The sequence below is a fragment of the Castor canadensis genome, chromosome 15, assembly GCF_047511655.1.
Source record: "Castor canadensis chromosome 15, mCasCan1.hap1v2, whole genome shotgun sequence".
NCBI classification, from domain to species: domain Eukaryota; kingdom Metazoa; phylum Chordata; class Mammalia; order Rodentia; family Castoridae; genus Castor; species Castor canadensis.
Genome location: NC_133400.1, coordinates 31,510,159 through 31,535,071, shown reverse-complemented (window position 1 = coordinate 31,535,071; position 24,913 = coordinate 31,510,159). Strand labels below are relative to the sequence as shown.

The window sequence follows — 24,913 nt, the reverse complement described above, 5'->3', positions numbered from 1 at the left end:
GGGGCAGAAATTACCCAAGCCTTGTATACACATATGAATAATAAAAGAAAAAAAAATAAACTCACTGCACAAATGAGAATGTACTCAAACTCAAAATAGTCTAATGCTTTTTAACTCTCATATAAAAGTTAAAAGAGAAAGTATTAAAAATCACTATCACTTCAATAATTTGTTAATGGGTACATAAAATATAAAAAATATAAATCAGAAATATAAAGTATGGGAGGGAGTTAAAGTTAGAATTTTCATTTGCAAAGTTAAGTTGTTATTGTCTCAAAGTAGACTCTTTTTATTATATGATGTTTGTGTAGGCCTCATAGTAATCATAGTAGATATACAAAAGGTAAAGACATAAGATTATCTCTTTTGTTATGCTTTTAACTTTTTACCTAATGGCATACCACAGAAAAGCCAAATTCACAAAGGAGGTCAGCAAGAGAGAAAGAAAGAAAGCAACTACAAAACTGTCAGAAAACAGTGAACAAATGCCAAGAGTAAGTCATTACTAATAGTTGCTTTAAATATAAGTAGATTAATTCCTCTAAACAGAAGTCATAAAGTCCTTTTGCCATCTTCCAGTAAATCACCAAAATGACGAACACAAAGGGAAAGAGGAGAGGAACCCGATGGATGTTTTCTAGGCCTTTTAGGAAACACGGAGTTGTTCCTTTGGCCACATACATGTGCATCTACAAGAAGAGTGATCTAGTAGATGTCAAGGTCATGGGTACTGTTCAAAAAGGAATGCCCCCAATGTTACCACGGCAGAACTGGAAGAGTCTGCAGTATCACTCAGCATGCTGTTGGCATTGTCGTGAAGAAGCAAGTTAAGGGCAAGGTTCTTGCCAAGAGAATTCATGTGCGCACTGAGTATATTAAGTACTTTAAGAGCCGAGAGAGCTTCCTGAAATGCGTGAGGGAAAATGATCAGAAAAAGAACGAAGCCAAAGAGAAAGGAACCTGGGTTCAGCTGAAGCGTTAGCTTGCTCTACCCAGAGAAGCATACTTTGTGAGAACCATTGGAAAGGAGCCTGAGCAACAACAACCTATTCCCTATGAAAGGGATGTCAAAAAATAAAAGACTGGACTGTAAAAGTTTCTTTAACAACAACAACAACAACAAAAATTCATAAAATGGCTTAATATATTTAAAAAAAAAATCCAATTACAGTACTTCTCCCTTATCCACAGTTCCAATATTTTCAGTGGATGCCTGAAATCACAGGTAGTACTGAACCTGATACATATTTTATTTCCTTTGCACACATATTTATGATAAAGTTTAGTTTATAAGTAAGGCATGGTAATAGATTATGAGCAACAGCTATCAAAATATAATAATTATACTGTAATAAAAGCATTTTTCAGAGGGAAGTTTGTAACAACAAACGTAACAAAAAAAGATCTCAGCTGGGTTGCAGTGGTTTACAATCATAAATTTAGCTGAGGCTGAGATCAGGAGGCTGAGATCAGGAAGATTGAGGTTTGAGGCCAGCCTGGGCGAATAGTTTGTGAGACCCCATTTCCAAAATAACCAGAGCAAAGTGAACTGGAAGTGTGGCTCAAGTGGTAGAGTGCCTGTTTTGCAAGCAAGAAGCCCTGATTGAGTTCAAACCCCAGTGCCATCAAAAAAGAAAAATGATCTCAACCTATGTTTATACCTTAAGAAACTAATAAACTAGAATAATAACAAACGTTCTGTTAATACGTTTTCTCTTTCTCAAAAGATGTTAAACTGTACTTACTGTTCTTACTGTAATGATGTGAGATGATACAATACCTCTGTTATGAGGTGAAGAGAAGTGAATGCTGTGTAGGCATTGTGGAATAGTGGTTGCTGTTAATGACCGTCTGATGATATGTCAGTATGAAGAGTTTCTGCTTCAGGCAGTCCTGAATTCATCCAGTCATGATGATGTAAATGGTGGGTTTAGGACTGTGGTTGACTGCCTGTAACTGAAGCAGTGGAAAGTGAAGCTGCATATGATGTCTACAAGAGTTGCTTTAGCTAAAGGTACAAATTCACAGGGTAGGAAAAGCTGTTCCATGCATTATAACCAAAAGGCAGAGTGGCTATACTTATAGTCAGACAAGTGAAGCTTACATCAAAAACTGACAAGATACAAAGAAGCTAATTATATACTGATAAGGAAAGCTGTACAATATATTATACATGTATAATATACAATGGACCTTATGTATAATAGAGCAAATGTAGATGTAGTAGTTGTAAATATGTATTTACCTAACACTGAAGCACCTAAAACATAAAACAAATATTATTAGAACTGAAGGGAGAGATATTTGGCAGTATAATGATAGTAGGGGAGTTTGATATACCATTTTCAACATAAATAGATCATCCAGACAAAATCAATGAGGTAATACAGACTTTAATAGCATTATAGATCTAATGAACCTGTTAGATATTTACCGAATATTCCATCCAACAACAGAAGAATACTTCTTTTCAAGTGGACACAAAATATCCTCCATATTCGATAATATGTTAGGGTACAACATAAGTATTAACAATTGTCAGAAGGTTGAAAATATAGCTGGTATCTTTTCTTAAACCACAGTGATAAAAATAAATTAATAGGAGGAAAATGGTAAAATTACAAATATATGAAAATTAAACTCACTCCCGAACAACCAATTTGTTAAAAAGAAATCGAAAGGGAAATCAAAGTATTTTGAGAGAAGTGAAAATGAAAATACAACATACTAAAACTTTCAGGATGCAGCAAGAGTATTTTTTAGAGGCATTTTATAGCAATAAGTGCTTACATTAAGGAAAAAAGAACTAAGATAAACAACCTGTTTATACCTCAAGAAACTAGAAGAAGTAGAACAAACTAATTGCAAAATTAGCATACCTTTAGCTAGAGTAAGAAAACTAGAGTAGAAAAAATTTTTACAAAGCACAAGCATCACAATTTATACCACAGAGATATAAAGGCTCTGAAAAGACTGCTATGAATAATTTTATGCCAACTTATTTAATAACGTAGAATAAATGGATAAATTCTTAGACACAACAATCTACTAAGAGTGACTTACAATGAAATAGAATATCTAAACAAATAAGAGGTAATGATACTGAATCAATAGTCAAAAATTTCTCAACAAAGTAAAACCTAGATTCTTAAGATTTCCCTGGTTTCACTGCCCATCTTTTAAAAAAAGAATGTGCACCAATCCTTTTCAAGCTTTTTGAAGAAATTGAAGAGGAAAGAAGATTTCCAAACTCATGCTAGGATGCCATCATTTCCTCCTAACAAAGTAGAGACAGATCCTTAAAAAAAGGTTAATTAGAGGCCTAATATCTCTGATGAACATACTTGCAAAACTCCTTAATAAAATATTAGCAAACCATATTCAGTAGTTCCAGAAAAGGATGGTATACTAAGATCTGTTGGAATTTACCCCAGGAGTGCAAGATGGTTCAGTCTATGCACATGTTACTGTTATATAACACATTAACCGAATTAAAAAAAACCATATGATTACAACAAATTTGGAAAAAGCACTTGACAAGTACTTTTATTTATTTTATCAATATCCTTCTAAGAAATTTGATGCAGATGGAATGTACCTCAGTGTGATACAGGCCATATATGAGAAGTCCACATCAACATCATATGCATGATCAGGAACAAGACAGGGGTGCCTACTCTTACACTTCTGTTCCACTGGAAGTTCTAGGTAGAGCAATTATGCAAGATAAATAAATAAAAGACATCAGGTTAAATGTGGAAAACTAAATATTCCACCAAAAATCTATTAGAGCTAGTGAACAAATTCAGTGAAGTTGCAGGTTATACAGTCAGCATAAAAAAATCAGTTGGAATTCTACACGGTAACAGTAAAGTGGTTAAAGAAATTTAAGTAGACAATTGCATTTGCAATGGTATCAAAAAGAAATTACTTACAAATAAATTTAACAGTGGAGGTAAAGACCTATGTACCAAAAACTGTAAAATGTCCATGAAAGAAAAAAAAAAGACACAAATAAATGGAAAAATATCCCATATTTATGGATTGACAGAACCAATATTGTCAATATGTCCATAGTAACCCAAGTAATCTACAGTTAAGTGAAATTCTTACCACAAGTGCAATGCAATTTTTCACAGAAATAGAAAAATGATACTATATATGGAACCACAAAAGGCCCTGAATATCCAAATGAATCTTGAGCAACAACAATAATGCTGGAGGCTTCATACCACCTCAAAATATACTGCAAAAGTATAGTAATCCAACAGCATGGTATGGCATAGGAACAGATGTATAGGTCAAGGGAACAGAGTAGAGAACCCAGGAGTAAATACCACCATACGTGGCATATATATCTTTGACAAAGTGGCAAGGTTTCCCTGCACAAGGGGGAAAGAATGGTTTCTTTAAAAAGTGGTGGTGTGAAAACTCAGTCTCCCCATTCCAGAGAAAAGAATTGGACCCTTACATTATACCATGTATGAAAAGCAGTTCAAAATGGGTTAAAGCCTTAAACATAAGACCTGACAATGTGAAACTACTAGAAGAAAACATAAAGGGAAACCTTGATATTAATCTTGACAATGATCTCTTTGGATACAAATACAGAATCAACAGGCAAAAATCGGCAAATGGGATTATACCAAACTAAGAAGTTTATGCGCGGCAAAGGAAATACCAATAAAGGGAAGAGACAATGGGAGAAAAACATTTTCAAACTACACATTTGGTTAAGAGGTTCACATCCAAAATACTTAAAGAACTCAGCTCAATAGCAAAATAACCTGATTAAAGTAGTGGACCTACCCTTATGCTGGTGGTTCACACCTGTAATCCTATCTGCTTGGGTTCTGAGAGCAGGAAAAACGTGGTTAGAGGCCAACTAGGGAGAAGCAGTTTGTGAGGCCACATTTGAACCAATAGCTGGGTGCCATGGTGCACATGTCACCCCAGGCTATGCAGAAGGCTGAAATGGGGGAGGTGGCAGTTCTAGGCCAGCCCAGACAAAAAAATTTGTGAGATCCCATCTCACTGGAAAAAAGCTGGGTGTGGTGGTGTGTGCCTATTATCCCACATACTGTAGGAAGTGTAAAATAGGATCATGGTTCAGGCCTGCCTAGGCAAAAAGTGAGACCCTATTTCCAAAATAATTAACACAAAAAGGGTCAGAAATTTGGCTCAAGTGACAGAGCACCTGCTTAGCAGGCATGAAGCCTGAGTTCAAACCCCAATACTACCCTCTCCCCCCCCAAAAAAGAAAGTGAACCAAAGACCCAAATAGACATTTTTCCAAAGAATTCATACTGATGGCCAACAGGTAAATGACAAGTGCTCACACCAGTAATCAGTGAAATGCAAAAGCACAATCACAGTGAGGTTACTTGTTGGAATGGCTTTTATCAAAAAGACAACAGTTAAGTGTTGGTGCGAGTAGAGAAAAGGGAACTCTCATTTATGGTTGGTTGGAGTGTAAGTGGGTTACAACTATTACAGAAGTTCTTCAAAAAGTTCAGAACTCACCCAAAGGAAACCAAATCAGTACCTAGATGAGATACCTTGAAGAGAGTTCTATGATAATTGCAGCACTATTCACAGTAGTCAAGATAAAGAAACAACCAAAGTGTCAGTAGACCAAAGGATGAAAACAATGTGGTATGCTAATATAAAACGTTAAATGCTAATCAGCCTTAAGAAGGAAGGAGTCTTGTCATTTGCTTCAACTTGCAGAAACCCAGAGATGCTATACTAAGTGAAATAAACCCAGCACAGAAAGACAAATACTGCATCCTTTTTTATAGAAGCTCTCTCTCTCTCTCTCTCTCTCTCTCTCTCTCTCTGTACTGGAATTTGAACTCAGGGTCTTGCACTAGCTAGGTAGCTGCTCCATTGCTTGAGCCATGCCCCCAGCCTTTTGAAAATTTATTTTGAGCTAGCCTCAGACTATGCTTCCTGAGTAGCTATAATGACTGGCACACACCAGTCATTATATTTGTTGACATAAGATCTCCTAACTTTTCACCTGGGCTGGCCTGAAACAATGATCCTCCCTATCTCTGCCTCCTGAGTAGCTGGGATTATAGCCCAGATGTAGTACCTTCTTTGAATCAAGTGTCTTATTAAAAATTGAGAATTACAAACTAGCAAAAATGCCATGTTTTTTCTTATTATGGTTTTTCTTCTACAGCATTGGAAAATAAGAGGGCAGAATAGGTTCTGCCCGGAGGCAGGGATGGTGGTGGGGTGGCCCAAATAATGTATACACATGTAAGTAAATGTAAAAACAATAAATTAAATTAAAAAAATTGAGAGTTAAAGACCTTAGTTTATCCTGTCAGTTTGAGTGAACCTTTTTCTAAAGAGACAGCTCCAGTCAAAGTAGTCCCTTGGTTTGAACTGTGGTATTTTTGCATAAGTCTATGATTTCTCCTTGTCTGTTTATCATTATAGAAGGAGGACTAGTACTGGTTTACGGGCAAATAGTTGAGTTTAATTCTGTGGGAGATTAATAAGAATTCCTGTAAAATCCTTTCCATGGAGGAAGAAGGAAGACAATGTGTTCTTCCACAGCCAGATTACAGAGTTGATAAATTGGAGTGTGCTTAATAACTTGTGTGTCTTTCTGAGGTAAGGACACTTGCAGTGTGAACAAAGCATAGTGGGTCTGGCCCACTTCCGCATAGCCATGTGCTCTAGTTCCTTGCCTCAGCCAGGCCAGGTTCCCTCCTTATAGTTGAGCTCATAGCAGCAGCACATCCTGGAGTGTGGGTGCCATGGGTTGTGTGCATCTCACATTGCCATGCAGAGGCCAGAGCTCTGTCCTCCAAAGCCTGTAGCTTCCCTTGCTCCCTTTGCACTCCACCTTCTGAATTAGAAGATGAACTCTTCTCTCTGCATCTCGGCAGACTGCTCCTTTAGAGAGCTAGCCGTGTGTCAGCCTCTTTGTCCTTCTTTACTATAATTGTGTCTGGCACAATTCCTTGCCTTTCTGGCACACTGAGCACCTTTCCTTAATGGTTAGTGATGCAAGAGGTTTTGTTCTGCTTTTATCCTTTCACTGATAATCTCTGGGAATCTCGGAATGGGATAGGTAGTGGCCTGTGTCTAGACTGACATCTTGCCAGGAGCTCCCCCTCCCCCTTTCATTGGCTATTAAATTCTGAAAATGTTCTCACTCATGGATGTCCCCATGTCTAGGAAGAATAAGGTCATAAATATTAAGATTGAGAGATGAGAATGGACAGGTGAGCAGGAATGAAAAGCTTCAGTGATTGTGTGAAGTGAGTGAGATTGGATTTCACTATTGGACTTATTTACTTCAAGAGAGCCTTTAGCAAAACTCCTGAGTGTTACCTTTAGAAATTTGGATGAAATAACCCTGCATCACAAAGCCAAGAAAGTCAGGGTGGGCAGATTTTTGGTGACCACTTGTCCTATTTTGTCTGCAGGGGAGGGAATCTTGAGATGCCAGACTTCCATTGTTAAAACCAAGAAGGCATAAATTGGTTATTCCAGTGTGAATTATGCTCTACCTCTATAGTCTTTTATATTTGAGATGAGATTTCATGCTACAATGAACGCCCAGAGCGCTCTTCACCCACTGCCAGGGCTTGCAGCATTTAGCCAAGAGCTTCTCTTTTTATTGATGTTTTGTTGAGTAATCTGCAAACTCTTGATTCCAGTTGTAGATAGGACTCAGTCACATTTTAGCTGAGATAGCTCCAGCAAGTACATACTCTTTAAGGTTTTCTTTCTAAAAATGATTAGCAAGAGTCTTTGAAAGTGGGAACGTCAGTATATCCTTTGAGATGTTCAACCCATGAAGCGCAAGCCACTTTTATAGATGTAGAGTTTTAGATAAATTAGAAGTTCTTACATGAAAATTATAGGGTTTTTCCTAAAAGTCAGAAAGGATTAGAGACATTTGGAAGCAATTTCAAGAGAGTTGTTTGCTTAGAGAGTTGCCAAGGATTTAAATAAAGGTGCAAGACCAAAAGTATTACTGCTGATACTGTGGTTGCCAGTTGGCCTGCGTCACATTAATTGCTGCTCCATGGAACAAAAGCACTTATCAAATATGTTCATTAGCTTCATTTTCTCTGATGGTGGCTCCTCATATTAATAGCATGGAAGTAATAAAGCTTGTATTTGTAGATGAAACCCAGATTTGTGTATCCTAGAAATGGTTTCAATTCTTTTTCAGAATCTGGTCTGGGGAACCCCCTCTAACTCCCACTTTTTTTTGTTTGTTTGTTTTTTTCTTGATTCTGAGACCCGCTTTAGGCAAAATAGGATCAACCAGAAATGCTCACAGTGTATTTTTCTAGACTTTTCTTACTATAATGAAATACCTGAGGCAGGCTAACTTTGTAAGACAAAGAGGTTTATTTCTGCATGGTTCTGGAAGTGCAAGGTCAAGGGGTCACATCTGGTGATGCCTTCTTACTGGCAGAATGCTTAGATGGTACAGGTACCACATGGCAAAAGACAGGGAGTATGTATGTATGTCTGGTCTCTCTTCTTACAAAGCCACCAGTACCTAGTCATGGGCTCCACCCTAATGACCTTATCTAATCCTAAACACTTCCCTAAAGCCCCCTTTAAGTGCCCTAGTTGGATTAAGTTTCTACCATCTCACTACCTCACAATAGGGATTAAATTTCAGCAAATGCAGCCTTGAGGCGGGGTGGAGAGGGGAACGGTGGTGGTGGTGGTGGTGGGGCACTCAGACCGTGCTAAACCCCGTCATCTCTGTCTTTTATAAAGCCGTGAGAGTGGTCTGTTCAAGTTAGGTCACATGATTTCCCATTTAAAGTTTCCAAAGAACTTCCCAGAGTGTCGAGAAGAAAACTCTAAATCCTTGCCATGACTAACAGAAGCCCTCAGGATCTGTTCCCTGGGCTATGGACATCTGGCCTTTCTTCTTCCCACTTCAGGGCCACAGCTCTAGGTCTTTTGCTCTGCCTGGAACTCCCTCACTTGTGATCTTAGCATTCTGACTCCTCACTATTCAGATATGCACTTAAATGAATGTTTGGAAGCACCCACACCAGTTCTTAAGCTTGTCAATTACCCTACCTTCATTCCTTCATAGCATTTCACATCTGAACTTGTTTGTTTAGTACATATCTTCCTGTCATAATGGAACCTGCGTGAGAACTGCCACTACTTTGTTTTGTTCACTATGCCTACAACAGTGGTTGGTCCCTCTACCTTATTTTTAAATTAGATAACACATGCAAGGGTTTTCTTTTCTATTAGAGTACTTTTGGAGCCTAACTTTGTATACTTAAATAAATATATATTATTGCTCTCAAGATAGTGAGTAAGCCTGTCTTAAAGAATTTTCCAAAAACTTCTCAGTTGATTAAAGATACACATTTAAAAATATATAATATATATATATTAATAGAGGGATTTTTAGAGTAGTTTTAGGTTCACAGCAAAACTGAGCAAAAAGAACATTTTCCATAATCCTTGTCACTAAGCATCACAGCTTCCCACCAGTGAAACTCCATACTACAGTGTTCTATTTGCTATAAGTGATGAGCTTGTCACCATTGCCAAAGTCTGCAGTTTATAGTTAGGTTCTGTTTTGGTGTTGCATATTCTGTGCGTTTAAAAAATGACATGTGTCTACCATTATAATGTGGCATAGAATAGTTTTACTGTCCTACAAATACTTTGTGCTCTATCTAGTCATCCTTTTCTTCTCTAACAACCATTGAAGTTTTTATTGTTTGTAGTTTTATCTTTTCCAGAATGTCTAGTTGGAGTTGTACAGCATGTAGCCTTTGCAGTTTGACCTCTTTCACTTAGCGATATGCATTCAGTTTTCCTTCAGATCTTTTCATGGCTGGATGGCTCATTTGTTTTTGGTGCTGAGTAATAGTCCATTGTCTGGATGTACCATACTTAGTCCTTTTACTACTGAAGGTTATTTTGCTTGCCTCCGAGTTATAGCATTATGGGTAAAGCTGCTATAAACATTCGTATACAGACTTGCATGGGCATAAATGTTTAGCTCTTTTAGGTAAATACCAGGAATCACAATTGGTGGATTATACAGTAAGAGTATGCTTAGTTTTGTAAGAAACTGCCAAAGTGTCTCCCACAGTAGCCGTACTGTTTTATTTCCCTGTTGCTTCACATGCTCGCCAGCATTTGGACCTTTCAGTGTTTGGGAATTTGGTCATGCTAAAAGGTGTGTAGTGGTATTACTATGTTAATCTGCAGTTTCTTAATGAAATATGATGTTGAACATTTTTTTTTCAGTGCTTATTTGCCATGTGCATATATCTTTGTTAGGTGGCTATTTAGATCTTTTGCCCATTTTTTAATCACACTGTTAGTTTCAGTATTTTTGACCTTTAAGAGTTCTTACATATTTTGGATAACAGTCCTTTATTGAACATGTCTTTTGGAAATATTTCCTTGTTTCTGTAGCTTATCTTCTTGTTCTGTTGACAGTGTTTTATGGAGCAGAAGGTTTTCATTTTTGAAAAGTCCAACAAATCAAATTTTTTTCATGGTCACATCTTTGGTGTTGTAGCTAAAGAGTCACCATCACATCCAGGACATCCTGAATTTCTCCTATGTTAACTTTGGGAATTTGAGTGTTTATGTCTATGATCTTTTCTGAGTTAATTTTTGTGGAAGCTATGAAGTCTGTGTCTAGATTCTTGTGTGTGTGTGTGTGTGTGTGTGTGTGTCCCTAGTTGTTCTAGCACCACTTGTTGAAGAAATTAGTATTGCTCCATTGTATTCCCTTTGTTCCTTCATCAAAGGTTAGTTGATTATATTTATCTAGGTCTATTTTGGGGGCCTGTGTCCTTTTTTATTGGTTCTTTTGTCTATTCTTTCACCAGTACGGCCCTGTCTTAATTATGTAGCCTTTAAATAAATCTTCAAGTCAAATAGAGTGCTTTTTTCCTATTCTGTGGTTTTGTGCTGGCTTGGCAAGCATTCTACCACTTGAACGACATCCCTAGACTTTTTTTTTTTAATTCATTTATTCACATGTGCATACATTGTTTGGGTCATTTCTCCACCCTACCCCTCTCTCCCACCCTTTCCCCCCACCCTCCCTCAGTTCCAGGCAGGTCCTGTTCTGCCCTTATCACTAATTTTGTTGAAGAAAAGGCAGAAGCATAATAAGGAAGACAAAGCGTTTTTGCTAGTTGAGTTAAGGATAGCTATACAGAGAGATTCCTAACATTGCTTTCGTGTACCCATATGTTACGACCCATGTTGATTCATCTCTAACTGATCTTTACACTGGTTCCTGATCTTCTTCTCATGTTACCCCAGATGTTTTTGCTTTAATTATTTTTCAGATAGAGTTTCGTGCTTTTGCCTTGGATAGCCTCAGTTGGTGATTCTCTTTTCTCCACCTTCTGCACAACTGGGATTATAGATATGTGCCACCATGCCTAGTTTGGTCTGTGAGATAGGATCTCATTAACTGTTTGCCTGGGCTGAACTTGAGCCATGATCATCCTTTCTCCACCTCCCAAGTAGCTGGGATTATTGCTATGAGCCAACATGCCCTGCCTAGTTAGTTCTTAAATGTTCTTCTTTTTTCTCTGTATTCTGTTGGCTGTACTAAGTCTTTTGCCTTTCCGTATAAACCTTAGAATCAGTTTGTCAAAAATACCTTGCTGGGAATTTGATTGGGAGTGTGTTGAATTTGCTGAACAAGTTAGGAAGAACTGATGTCTTGACAATGTTGAGTCTTCATAGCCATTAACATGGTATATCTCCCATATGTTTAGTTTTTCCTTTAATTCTTTCAACATTGTCATTTTCCTCCTATAGATCCTGCATGTATTTTAATTTCTTTTGCAGTGCTAGAGATTAAACTCAGGGCTTCATACATGCTTGACAAGTGCTCTGCCTCTGAGATAAACCTTCAGCCCTAGCTCTTACACACATTTTAGATTTATATGTAGGCATTTCATTTGGGGGGCAGTTGTTAATGTAAATGCTACTAAGTGACTTTTTTTTTTTGGTGTTACTAGAGTTTGAACTCAGGACCATTGTGCTTGCTAGGCAGGTATACTACCTCTTAAGCTATTTTCTCAATGAAAAGTGACTTTTAAATATTAACCTTCTTATAGCCTTACTATCATTGCTTTAGTTTCAGGAGGGTTCTTTCTTTCTTTAATTCTTTTAGGTTTTCTACAGTAATATATTGCCTATGAACAAAGACAGTTTTATTCCTTTTATTTCCTTTTCTTGAATTATCTAGGGTTTCTAGTATGATGTTGAAAAGAAGTGGTGACAGGAGGCATTTTTGCTTTATTCTTGAGCTTATCAGTAAGTTTCTTACCCTCTACTATGATGTGAGTAATAGGGTTTTGTTGTTACTGTTTACTTGTTTTAAAAGATACTCCTTATCATGTTTGTTCCTTGTTTTCTGAGAGTTTTTGTTTTGTTTTGTTTTTGTCATGACTGTGTGTTACATTTTGTCAGATGGGTTATCTGTTGGTGTGATCATATGGTATTTCTTCCTTAGCTTGTTGATTTGATGAGTTACATTAAATGATTTTCAAATGTCGAGCCAGTCTTTGATACTTGGGGTAAATTTCATTTAGTTGTAGTGAGTTTTTATATGTTGTCCAATTCAATTTGCTACTGTTTAGTTGAGGATTTTTGCATCTGTCGTCATGAGAGATGTTGGACTTTAGTTTTCTTGTAATGTCTGGTTTGGGTATTTAAAAAATGCTAGATTTATAGAATGAGTTTCAATGTGCTTTTATCTTCTGGTAGAGATTGTAAAGAATTTATATAATTTTTTCCTTAAAGGTTTGGTAGAGTTCAACAGTGAAGTTTGTCTGGCTTGGTATTATCTGTTTTGGGAGGTTATTAATTATTAATGTAATTTCTTTAATATTCATTAATTTTATTACCCTTTTAATGTCCATGGAACTGTAGTGATGTCATCTCTTTCATTTCTGATATTACTAATTTGTATCTTATGTCAATTTCTTTTCTTAGCCTGACTAGCGACATTAATTTTATTGATCTTTTGATTGAGCAAGCTTTTGGTTTCATTGATTTTTCTCTGTTGGTTTCCTATTCCTGTCTTAATTTTTATTTCTTTTCTTGTGCTTAGGTTAGATTTATTTGGTTTTCTTTTCCTAGTTTCATCAGGTGAATGCTCAGATCACGCAGACTCTCGGTGTCTGCAAGTATATGGTTCCAAGGAGATGGGCTTTAAGGAGAAACCGTGAATGCTCAGGATGCATAAAGCTCAGTACTGTGGATGTTTGACTCATTTTTCACTGAGAGCTTCTCTGAATCTACTGAGCTGCGTAGTGTGTGTGTGTCCAGGCTTACAAATTTGTGATTCTGAAGTTTCTTTTGGTTTTTTTGAATTTATGTTTTTTATTTATTATTTATTGACTACACTTGGTCAGAATTGTGTGTGATAAACCCATGAGTAAATCAGGCTTACTGTACTGACTTTAGATCTACTGCTCTAGGTTTTGGTTTTAGATTTACTGTGTACTAAAGTGTATGCAGCTCATGTGAATTGTTTAAATCTTGGAGTTAGAAAGGAGATAGAACCAGAACATCTGACTGTTTTCTTAATGCCTTTATAGTTGGGTGGCTATAAAGCCATTTGCCAGTGTGGTCTTGCCAATGTAACATTGCCTCATTAAGCCTCAATATCCTTATCCATACAACGAGCGATGGAAAATGTACACGCTTATCATGAAACCACAAAGCTGGGCTCAGATCTAGTACTCTGTGCACATTGGCTATCTCTGTGTCCAGATCATTGGTTATTATAACAGCTGAATTAATAGCTACCATACTTGTTACTGTTCTCTGTTTGTTGTTTTTGTTGTCTTTTTATCTTCTACTCTTTCTGCCATTTGTGGTTTTGACTATTTTATATGATATTACTTTCTTAACATATCAGTAATGCTTTTTCCCCTGCTGTTTTTAGTAGTGTCCTAGAGAGTACAGTATGTTTATGCCTAATCCAGATCTTTCAAATAACACTGTGCCATTTAGCAGATTGTACAAGTACATTAAAATAACAAAAAGTATTTCTAATTCATATCCTAACTGGTGTCATTGTTGGCATTCATTTCATGAATACATAAATATATATAAGCATACATATTCATCTATAATTGACTATATTGTTCTTATTATTATTGTGAACAAATTGTTATCTGTTAGATAACAATAATAGTTTTTATTTTTACCTTTACTTGTTCCTTCTCCAATGCTTTTTCTTCCCTTATTAGAGTCTCTTGCCTCTTTCTCTGTTCCCCCCCACTCCCCCCCCCACCCCACCGTGAACTTTGCTCTTGCAAAGCAGATGCTCTACCACTTAGTTTTGAGATACAGTCTTACTTTATGCCTGGGCTGGCTTGGACCAGGATCTTCCCATTTGTGCTTCTACTCCTAGTTAGGATGATAGGTGAGCACCACCTCCCACAGACACTGGTTGAGATAGGGGCACAAACTTTTTGCTTGCGATGGTCCTGAGTCATGATCTTCCAGATCTCTGCCTCTGAGTAGCTAGGATTACATGTGTGAACCACTGCTCAGCTTCTTCTTTAGTGTGTGTGTGTGTGTGTGTGTGTGTGTGTGTGTTACTGGAGATTGAACTCAGGGCCTTTGTCCATTCTAGGCAAGTGTTCTACCACATAAGCCATGCCTCCAGCTCTTTTGTTTTAGGGATAGGGTCTCCCTAACTTTGCCCCAGTTGCCCTCAAACTTGTACTCCTGCCTCTTCTGAGTAACTGGGCTTACAAGTATATATACCACCATGCTCAACTTAGATCCAAGTTTCTGGCCTATTTTTCTTACGATAAACTTCTTCTAACATTTCTTGAAATACTGGTCTAATGGCAATGATTCCCTCAGGTTTTATTTGTCTGAGAAAGTCTTTATTCTCCCTTTACTTTTGAAGGATAATTTTGCGGGTTACAGAATTCTAGGTTGCTGGTGTTTTCTTAGTCAATATTGAATATTTTACTTTACACTCAGACTGCTTGCATGGTTTCTGAGGAGACCCTCAGAAATTTTTATCTTTGCTTCCTCTGGCTTTAAGATTTGAATGAAGAAAATCTTTGATTTTTTGCAGTTTGAATATGATATGCCAGGATGGGGGTGTAACTCAGCGTAAAGTGCATGCTTGACAGTACCTACATTCAATCCCCAGCATTTAAGAGACAGAGGGAGAGAGAGAAAGAACGATGTGCCCAGGTGTAGGGTATTATTATTACTATATGCTGTTAGGTGTTCTCTGAGCTCCCTAGGTCTGTGTTTTGGTAATTTGTAGTAATTCTTAGTCGTTGTTGCTTCTAATTTTCTTCCGTTCTCTCTTTCCTTATGGTGTTCCCTTTACGTGTATACATTATAGCTTTTGTAGTTCTCTTATAGTTCCTGTATATTCTGTTGGTTTTTTCCAGTCTTTTTTCTCTTTAATTTTCAGTGTTAGAATTTCTATTAATATATTTTCAAGCCCAAGATCTTTCCTCTGTCATGTGCTATTTGCTAACAAGCCCATCAAAAGCATTCTTCATTTCTGGTATGGTGTGTTTGATCTAGAGTACTTCCTTTTGATTTTTAGAATTTCCATCCCTTTGCTTACATTATCCATTTCTTTGCACATCTAGTCCACTTTGCTCCTTAGATCGTAGTTACTCATAGTTGTTAAAAATTAGCATATTAATCATAGGCTTTAAAAATTCATGGTCTGTTAATTGTAACATTCCTATCATTTCTGACTCTGATTCTTATTTTTGCTTAACTTTTTCAAGCTGTGTTTTTTGCTAATTAGAATGTCTCATACTGTTTTTTGGATGGGCAGCTGTGCTATACTGGGCAAATGGAACTGTATTAACTAGGTCTTTAGTAATGTGGTGGTGAGGTATGTGAGGAGAAATACTCCGTAGTTTTAGGATTAGAGTTTTTTAGTGATTCTGTGCCTCTGAACTCTGAATTTCACTACTGATTCCCAATGCTGCTTCTTTTTGGCAGAACTGGGGTTTTAACAGAGGCCCTTGTACTTGTTAGCCAGGCACTTACCACTTGAACCACGTCCTTAGCGCTTCTTTTTCCGTTCTTTGTTGGTACAGGATTCCAAATGGAAGCTCAAGTTGTTTATTTCCCTTCCCTATGTGAAATGTTAGTAGGAGCTGAAGTTGACTATTTCTGTTCTCCCACATGAAGGTTTGAGATGGCTAGAATGGGGTTTTTTTTTTCCCTCCTCCAGGTCAGGTGGGCTCTGATAAACCCTAGTAGCAGGAGACACTATGATAAAAACATTTCTATTGAGTGCAGGTCTGTTGAGAGGAATAGTGTACTCTGGTATAGTTCACAATGGTTCTTTTCCCCATCTCCTGTTAGAAGCAGGGATATTTTTCTGAATCTGGTAGTGCTTCCAGAAAGAAAACTCACAAAAATGTGGTACCGCCAATGACTGGGACCTATGGGCTTTGTAACTCTCAGGTTGTTTGGTTTTTTTTTTTTTTCTTGGTGATCCCAGGGTTTGAACTCAGGGCTTCAAGCTTGCTAAGGCATGTGTTCTATAGCTTGAGTCACACCTCCAGCCTAACTCTCAGTCTTGTCCTCCTTTTTTTTTAAATTTTATTATTCCTATGTGCATACAAGGCTTGGGACATTTCTCCCTGCTGCCCCCACACCCTCCCTTACCACCCACTCTGCCCCCTCCCTCTCCTCCCCACCCCCTCAATACCCAGCAGAAACTATTTTGCCCTTATTTCTAATTCTGTTGTAGAGAGAGTATAAGCCATAATAGGAAGGAACAAGGGTTTTTGCTGGTTGAGATAAGGATAGCTATACAGGGAGTTGACTCACATTGATTTCCTGTGCGTGTGTGTTACCTTCTAGGTTAATTCTTTTTGATCTAACATTTTCTCTAGTTCCTGGTCCCCTTTTCCTATTGGCCTCAGTTGCTTTTAAGGTATCTGCTTTAGTTTCTCTGCGTTAAGGGCAACAAATGCTAGCTAATTTTTTAGGTGTCTTACCTATCCTCACCCCTCCCTTGTGTGCTCTCACTTTTATCATATGCTCAAAGTCCAATCCCATTGTTGTGTTTGCCCTTGATCTAATGTCCACATATGAGGGAGAACATACGATTTTTGGTCTTTTGGGCCAGGCTAACCTCACTCAGAATGATGTTCTCGTGTTCCATCCATTTACCAGCGAATGATAACATTTCGTTCTTCTTCATGGCTGCATAAAATTCCATTGTGTATAGATACCACATTTTCTTAATCCATTCATCAGTGGTGGGGCATCTTGGCTGTTTCCATAACTTGGCTATTGTGAATAGTGCCGCAATAAACATGGGTGTGCAGGTGCCTCTGGAGTAACCTGTGTCACAGTCTTTTAGGTATATCCCCAAGAGTGGTATTGCTGGATCAAATGGTAGATCAATGTCTAGCTTTTTAAGTAGCCTCCAAATTTTTTTCCAGAGTGGTTGTACTAGTTTACATTCCCACCAACAGTGTAAGAGGGTTCCTTTTTCCCTGCATCCTCACCAACACCTGTTGTTGGTGGTGTTGCTCATGATGGCTATTCTAACAGGGGTGAGGTGGAATCTTAGTGTGGTTTTAATTTGCATTTCCTTTATTGCTAGAGATGGTGAGCATTTTTTCCTGTGTTTTTGGCCATTGGAATTTCTTCTTTTGAGAAAGTTCTGTTTAGTTCAGTTGCCCATTTCTTTATTGGTCCATTAGTTTTGGGAGAATTTAGTTTTTTAAGTTCCCTATATATTCTGGTTATCAGTCCTTTGTCTGAGTTGGCAAATATTTTCTCCCACTCTGTGGGTGTTTTCTTCAGTTTAGAGACCATTTCTTTTGATGAACAGAAGCTTTTTAGCTTTATGAGGTCCCATTTATCTATGCCATCTCTTAGTTGCTGTGCTGCTGGGGTTTCGTTGAGAAAGTTCTTACCTATACCTACTAATTCCAGAGTATTTCCTACTCTTTCCTGTATCACCTTTAGACTTTGGGGTCTGACATTAAGATCCTTGATTGATTTTGAGTTAATATTGCTATAGGGTGATACACATGGATCTAGTTTCAGTTTTTTGTAGACTGCTAACCAGTTTTCCCAGCAGTTTTTGTTGAAGAGGCTGCTATTTCTCCATTGTATATTTTTAGCTCCTTTGTCAAAGACAAGTTGGTTATGGTTGTCTGGCTTCATCTCTGGGTCCTCTATTCTGTTCCACTGGTCTTCATGTCTGTTTTTGTGCCAGTACCATGCTGTTTTTATTGTTATTGTTTTGTAATATAGTTTGAAATCAGGTATTGTGATACCTCCTGCATTATTCTTTTGACTGAGTACTGCCTTGGCTATTCGTGGCCTCTTGTGTTTCCATATAAATTTCACGGTAGATTTTTTGATCTCTTTAATGAATGTCATTGGAATTTTGATGGGAATTGCATTAAACATGTAGATTACTTTTGGAAGTATCAACATTTTTACTATGTTGATTCTACCAATCCATGAGCATGGGAGATCTCTCCACTTTCTATAGTCTTCCTCATTCTTTTTCTTCAGAAGTGTATAGTTTTCCTTGTAGAGGTCTTTCACATTTTTTGTTAGGTTTATACCTAGGTATTTGACTTTTTTTGAGGCTATTGTAAATGGAATTGTTTTCATACATTCTTTTTCAATTTGCTCATTGTTAGTGTATAGAAATGCTAATGATTTTTCTATGTTGATTTTATATCCTGCTACCTTGCTATAGCTATTGATGATGTCTAGAAGCTTCTGAGTAGAGTTTTTTGGGTCTTTAAGGTATAGGATCATGTCATCTGCAAATAGGGATATTTTGACAGTTTCTTTACCTATTTGTATTCCTTTTATTCCTTCTTCTTGCCTAATTGCTCTGGCTAGGAATTCCAGTACTATGTTGAATAGGAGTGGAGATAGTGGGCATCCTTGTCTGGTTCCTGATTTTAGAGGGAATGGTTTTAGTTTTTCTCCGTTAAGTATAATGCTGGCTATAGGTTTGTTATATATAGCTTTTATAATGTTGAGGTACTTTCCTTCTATTCCTAGTTTTCTTAGAGCTTTTATCATGAAATGGTGTTGGATCTTATCAAAGGCTTTTTCTGCATCTATTGAGATGATCAAGTGTTTTTTTCTTTGCTTCTGTTAATGTGGTTTATTACGTTTATTGATTTTCGTATGTTGAACCACCCTTGCATCCCTGGGATGAAGCCTACTTGGTCGTGGTGAATAATCTTTTTGATGTGTTTTTGAATTCGTTTTGCCATTATTTTGTTGAGAATTTTTGTGTCAATGTTCATTAAGGAGATTGGCCTATAGTTCTCCTTTTTGGAGGTGTCTTTGCCTGGTTTTGGGATAAGTGTAATACTGGCTTCATAAAATGTGTTTGGCAGTTTTCCTTCCCTTTCTATTTCGTGGGACAGTTTAAAAGGGTTGGTATCACTTCTTCTTTAAAGGTCTGATAGAATTCAGCAGAGAATCCATCAGGTCCTGGGCTTTTCTTTTTGGGGAGACTCTTGATTGCTGCTTCAATTTCATTTGTGTTATAGATCTATTCAGGTGATTAATTTCCTCTTGGTTCAGTTTTGGATGGTCATATGTATCTAGAAATCTGTCCATTTCTTTAAGATTTTCAAACTTATTTGAATATAGGTTCTCAAAGTAGTCTCTGATGATTTCCTGGACTTCCATGGTGTTTGTTGTTATCTCCCCTTTTGCATTCCTGATTCTATGAATTTGGTTTTTTTCTCTCATTTTAGTCAGGTTTGCCAGGGGTCTATCGATCTTGTTTATTTTTTCAAAGAACCAACTTTTTGTTTCATTAATTCTTTGTATGGGTTTTTTGGTTTCTATTTCGTTGATTTCAGCTCTTATTTTTACTATTTCTCTCCTTCTATTTGTTTTGGGATTTGCTTGTTCTTGTTTTTCTAGGAGTTTGAGATGTATCATTAGGTCATTGTTTTGGGATCTTTCAATCTTTTTAATATATGCACTCATAGCTATAAACTTTCCTCTCAGGACTGCCTTAGCTGTGTCCCATAGGTTCCGGTAGGTTGTGTTTTCATTTTCATTGACTTCCAGGAACTTTTTAATTTCCTCTTTTATTTCATCAATGATCCATTCTTTATTAAGTAATGAGTTATTTAGTTTCCAGCTGTTTGCCTGTTTTTTGTCCTTACTTTTGTTGTTGAGTTCTACTTTTACTGCATTGTGATCAGATAGTATGCACGGTATAATTTCTATTTTCTTATATTTGCTGAGACTTGCTTTGTGCCCTAGGATATGATCTATTTTGAAGAAGGTTCCATGGGCTGTTGAGAAGAATGTATATTGTGTAAAGGTTGAATGAAGTGTTCTGTAGACATCAACTCGGTCCATTTGATCTATTGCATATTTTAGATCTTGGATTTCTTTATTGATTTTTTGTTTGGATGACCTATCTATTGATGATAATGGGGTGTTAAAGTCTCCCACAACCACTGTGTTGGCATTTATATCTGCTTTTAGGTCTTTCAGGGTATGTTTGATGAAATTGGGTGCATTGACATTGGGTGCGTACAGGTTGATGATTATTATTTCCTTTTGGTCTATTTCCCCTTTTATTTGTATGGAATGTCCTTCTTTATCTCATTTGATCAATGTAGGTTTGAAGTTTACTTTGTCAAAGGTAAGTATTGCTACTCCTGCCTGTTTTGGGGGGCCATTGGCCCCCAAAATCTTCTTCTTCCAGCCTTTCATCCTAAGCCTATGCTTATTTCTGTCGGTGAGATGGGTCTCCTGTAAGCAACAAATTGTTGGATCTTCGTTTTTAATCCATTTCATCAAGTGGTGCCTTTTGATGGGTGAATTAAATCTGTTAACATTAAGCATTAGTACTGATAGGTATTTGGTGATTCCTGTCATTTAGTTGTCTTCGTTGTTTAAAGGTTTGGTTGTGTGTACCTAAGTTGAGGTTACTCTCTACTGTCTTGCTTTTTCTTTTCCTGTGGTTTGGTGCTGCCTGTCTTTTCATGGTTAAGTTGGGTTTCACTTTCTGTGTGCAGAATCGCTTGCAGAATCTTTTGTAGTGGTGGCTTTGTGGTCACATATTGTTTTAGTTTCTGCTTATCATGGAAGACTTTTATTGCTCCATCTATTTTGAATGATAGTTTTGCTGGGTGGAGTATTCTGGGGTTGAAGTTATTTTCATTCAGTGCCCGGAAGATCTCACCTCATGCTCTTCTTGCTTTTAATGTTTCTGTTGAGAAGTCTGCTGTGATTTTGATGGGTTTACCTTTGTATGTTACTTGTTTTTTCTCTCTTACAGCCTTCAATATTCTTTCCTTAGTTTCTGATTTAATGATGATATGTCATGGGGTAGTTCTATTTTGATCTGGTCTGTTTGGTGTCCTGGAGGCCTCTTGCATCGGTATGGGAATGTCTTTCTCTAGATTTGGGAAATTTTCCATTATTACTTTGTTGAATATATTACGCATTCCCTTCACTTGCACCGCTTCTCCTTCTTCGATGCCCATTATTCTCAAGTTTGGTGTTTTGATGGAGTGGGTGAGTTCTTGCATTTTCTTTTCACAGGTCTTGAGTTGTTTAAGTAATAGTTCTTCGGTTTTTCCTTTAATTACCATTTCATCTTCAAGTTCTGAGATTCTGTCTTCTGTTTGTTCTATTCTGCTGGATTGGCTTTCCGTTTTGTTTTGCAGTTCTGTTTCATTCTTTTTTCTGAGGTTTTCCATATTCTGATGGTTTCCTCTTTAATGTTGTCTATTTTTGTCCTGAGTTCATTTATCTGTTTATTCATCGTGTTCTCTCTTTCACTTTGGTGTTTTACAGTGCTTCTATGGTTTCCTTTATTTCTTCTTTTGTTTTTTCAAATTCTCTATTTTTGTTGTCTTGGAATTTCTTGAGTGTCTCCTGTACATTTTGGTTGACCCTATCCAGTATCATCTCTATAAAATTCTCATTGAATACCTGTAATATGTCTTCTTTTAAATTATTCCTGTGGGCTTCATTGGGTCCTTTGGCATAGTTTATCTTCATTTTGTTGGAGTCTGGATCTGAGTTTCTGTTCTCTTCATTCCCCTCTGGTTCCTGTACTAATTTTTTGCTGTGGGGAAACTGGTTTCCCTTTTTTTTCTGTCTTCCCGTCATTGTCTTTGGTGTTGTTACTGTCCCTGTACTGTGTGCAATTAAGTATTTTCTAGCTTGTAATAATAACAATGGTAATATTTAGAATGGAAGGGTGAGCTGAGATGGAAAGCAAGAAGTTAAAGAAATGGGAAAAACAAATACACAGACTGGAGGGAGAAAACAGAACAAGGTATCAGACAAGAAGATTTCAAAGGCATAAACAGGGAGATTTAGTGTACTATTCAACAGTAAGCTGAACAGACATTAGAGAGACAGAGAATTGAAAATCAAAGCTAAAAAAAAAAGGTAAGAATAAAAATAATTAATAAGTAAATGAAAGAAAAATCTATTTAGAAAAATGTATTAAAATAAGATGAAAAAATAGAAAATTAAAAAAAGCCAAAAAACCAAAAAACCTCCAAGTTCAAATGCAGTAAAGTCTCAGTCTCCAATCCTGGAGATGGTGCCTCAGATGTTGTTCTGTACTTGTCTCATCAAAGGGGACACATAAAGTAGAACAAAACTACACACACCTGCACAAAAAAAACCCCACCAAGTGTCCCAAGTTCAAATGCAATACAGTTTCAGTAAGGTTTTCAGCTTGCAGGTGTAATTCGGTTGTTCTCTATTCAAAGGTAGGGAGACAAAGAAAAAAAAAGAAAGAGTCTGGAGACAGTTCTGAGAATGGTATCTGCAGCTGTGGCTTGCCTGCCTGCTGCTGTCAGCCTGCTGTTGCTGGAGGCGTTATTTATGCAGATCTCTGGGGTGAGCTTAGCACTCACCTGGCCCTGCAGGTTTTGTTTGCTCAGATTTCTTCTGTGCGTGAGCCTCTGCTACAAGCTTTCCCCTTCCCAAGCACTGGGAAAGGTGACCCTGCACCCACGTTGTCAGGCCTGCGTGTTTATTTACAGTTCATGTGGGAAGTGGGTCTTCCCCCCTCTCCTGTGCAGTTTTCCTCCCACCGCCACTTTTACAGGCTTTCCTGCTCCTGATTAGTGGGCGATGCTGCTGCTCCTGGCAGCCGCCATGTTTGTTTACAACTCACATGTGAAGTGGGTCTTCCCCCCTCTCCTGTGGAGTTTTCCTCCCTCCGCCACTCTCCCAAGCTTTCCAGCTCCTGGTTGCTGGGCACACGCCCCCTCCCCGCCAGAGGCTGTCCGGAGTTCCCGGCTTGTTTATTTACAGTCCCGGGAAGGATTCCCTTCCCCCAATCTTTGGTACTCAGGGTGCCCCACCCTCTTTCCTGCGTGTCTTTATTGTTCTTATTGCTTATTACTCAGTTTCTCTTTTTTCCCCGGGTGGGGGTCGGTCTGTGCAGGGACTCTGCTGCTCTGGCCCAGGCTTGTCTGTTGGAGTACTGCAGTCCCGTGAAGCTCACCTTGTCCGCGTCTTCCCAAGCCATCTGGGCGACTGGCGGCCTTAGGCCCTCCTTGTTTCTCTGTTTAACGAGCAGTGGAGATTCTCTGCGCCGGCTGGAGTTGTGGAGGGGGTCACAGTTTTGTCTCTTCTCAGTGATTTTGCCTTCGAAGTCTGTCTCCCGCATCTCTCCAAGATTTCAGTATAGGAGGCATGCTTTCTGCTTCCTCCCTTCAGCCGCCATCTTGGAATCGCCCGTAATCTCCTGTTATATTCTTTTTTAATATTGTTGTATTTTGCCCTAACGAATAAACTAAATTACTTGAATAAGTTGGATTCATTTGAGGCTTAGTTTTATCCTTTGTTAGATGATTTTAGAGCAGTCTTTAATTTTGTACCAGTTTAGCATCATTCTACGATGATGCTTTTTCTTATAGTAGGAACATTCTAGCTCCTGGGAACACATACTATTTCTGGTCAGTTGTGAAGTCTGGGATTTGATCAGCTTTCTGTTTTCTGGTGCTTCTCTTTTGGCCCTTGGGAATTTTCCTTGACATGTGCACAGATCAGTGCTTACCCAGAGAATTAACCCTTCTGCAGATCTCTGGTTATCCTCTTTTTGTGCAAATTCTTCTACTCCAGTATTCTGCCTTTCAAATCTTGCTGCCTTGGCATTCCTAAACTCTAACATCTTGTCTCTTCAACTAACTTCACTTTCCATATTCTTGGCTTTGAAACCATGTCTAGGCAGTAAATTAGGGCAGTTGTTGTTTCTGTGTTGTCTTTTCCTGGGATCATATTTTGCTCTGGTTTCCAGTGTTAGATACCTTGAATCATATTTTTTTTGTTGTTGTTTCATAGTTATTTAAGGCAGAGGGTAAGCCTTGTTATTGTCAGTTGTCATTGTGCATTTCCTCTCTGTTCAAAGGTAATATTTTCCATTGGTTTTGTTGACGTATTGGGGTCTGGTGGCCTCTGCCTCTTACTTGAAGTCATTATCTTCCTCGGTATCTAGGTAAGAGGCCAAATAAGAAATCATGTGTTGCTGAGGGACATGCTATTCACCTTGCTTCTTCATAACGGAGGAAGTAATGTATTAAGCAGAAGAGCTACAGATTTTACCTTGGGTATAGCCTAACTGAGAGTGCATAACAACTTGACCATTGATTTTTCTCTCAACTCTTGTGGCTTTAGGAATATTCTTCCTCCACTGAATTCACCACTTACTCCATTCTTGTATCATAACTTATGTTCTGAGAGCCAAACATTCAGCAGGCCAAGTTGGTTGATTTGTTACCTGGAAAATTGTTAGGGCAAAATTGAGATTTTGATTATAGAAAGAAAGAGAAAGATTTCAGATAAAAGGGATATTATTTCCAAATAATAGAAAAGAATTCTGGCTTCATCTAAAGACATGACT

At 37.8% G+C, this 24,913-nt stretch overlaps 1 protein-coding gene and 1 pseudogene across 2 annotated transcripts in view; both read left to right on the top strand.

Moving 5' to 3' along the window:
• The window catches only part of Fto (FTO alpha-ketoglutarate dependent dioxygenase), a 391,597-nt gene that overhangs the window by 158,890 nt on the left and 207,794 nt on the right, over positions 1–24,913 (top strand). The gene's annotated exons all lie outside the window — the stretch shown is intronic.
• Positions 80–14,123, top strand: LOC141417418 (large ribosomal subunit protein eL21-like; annotated as a pseudogene).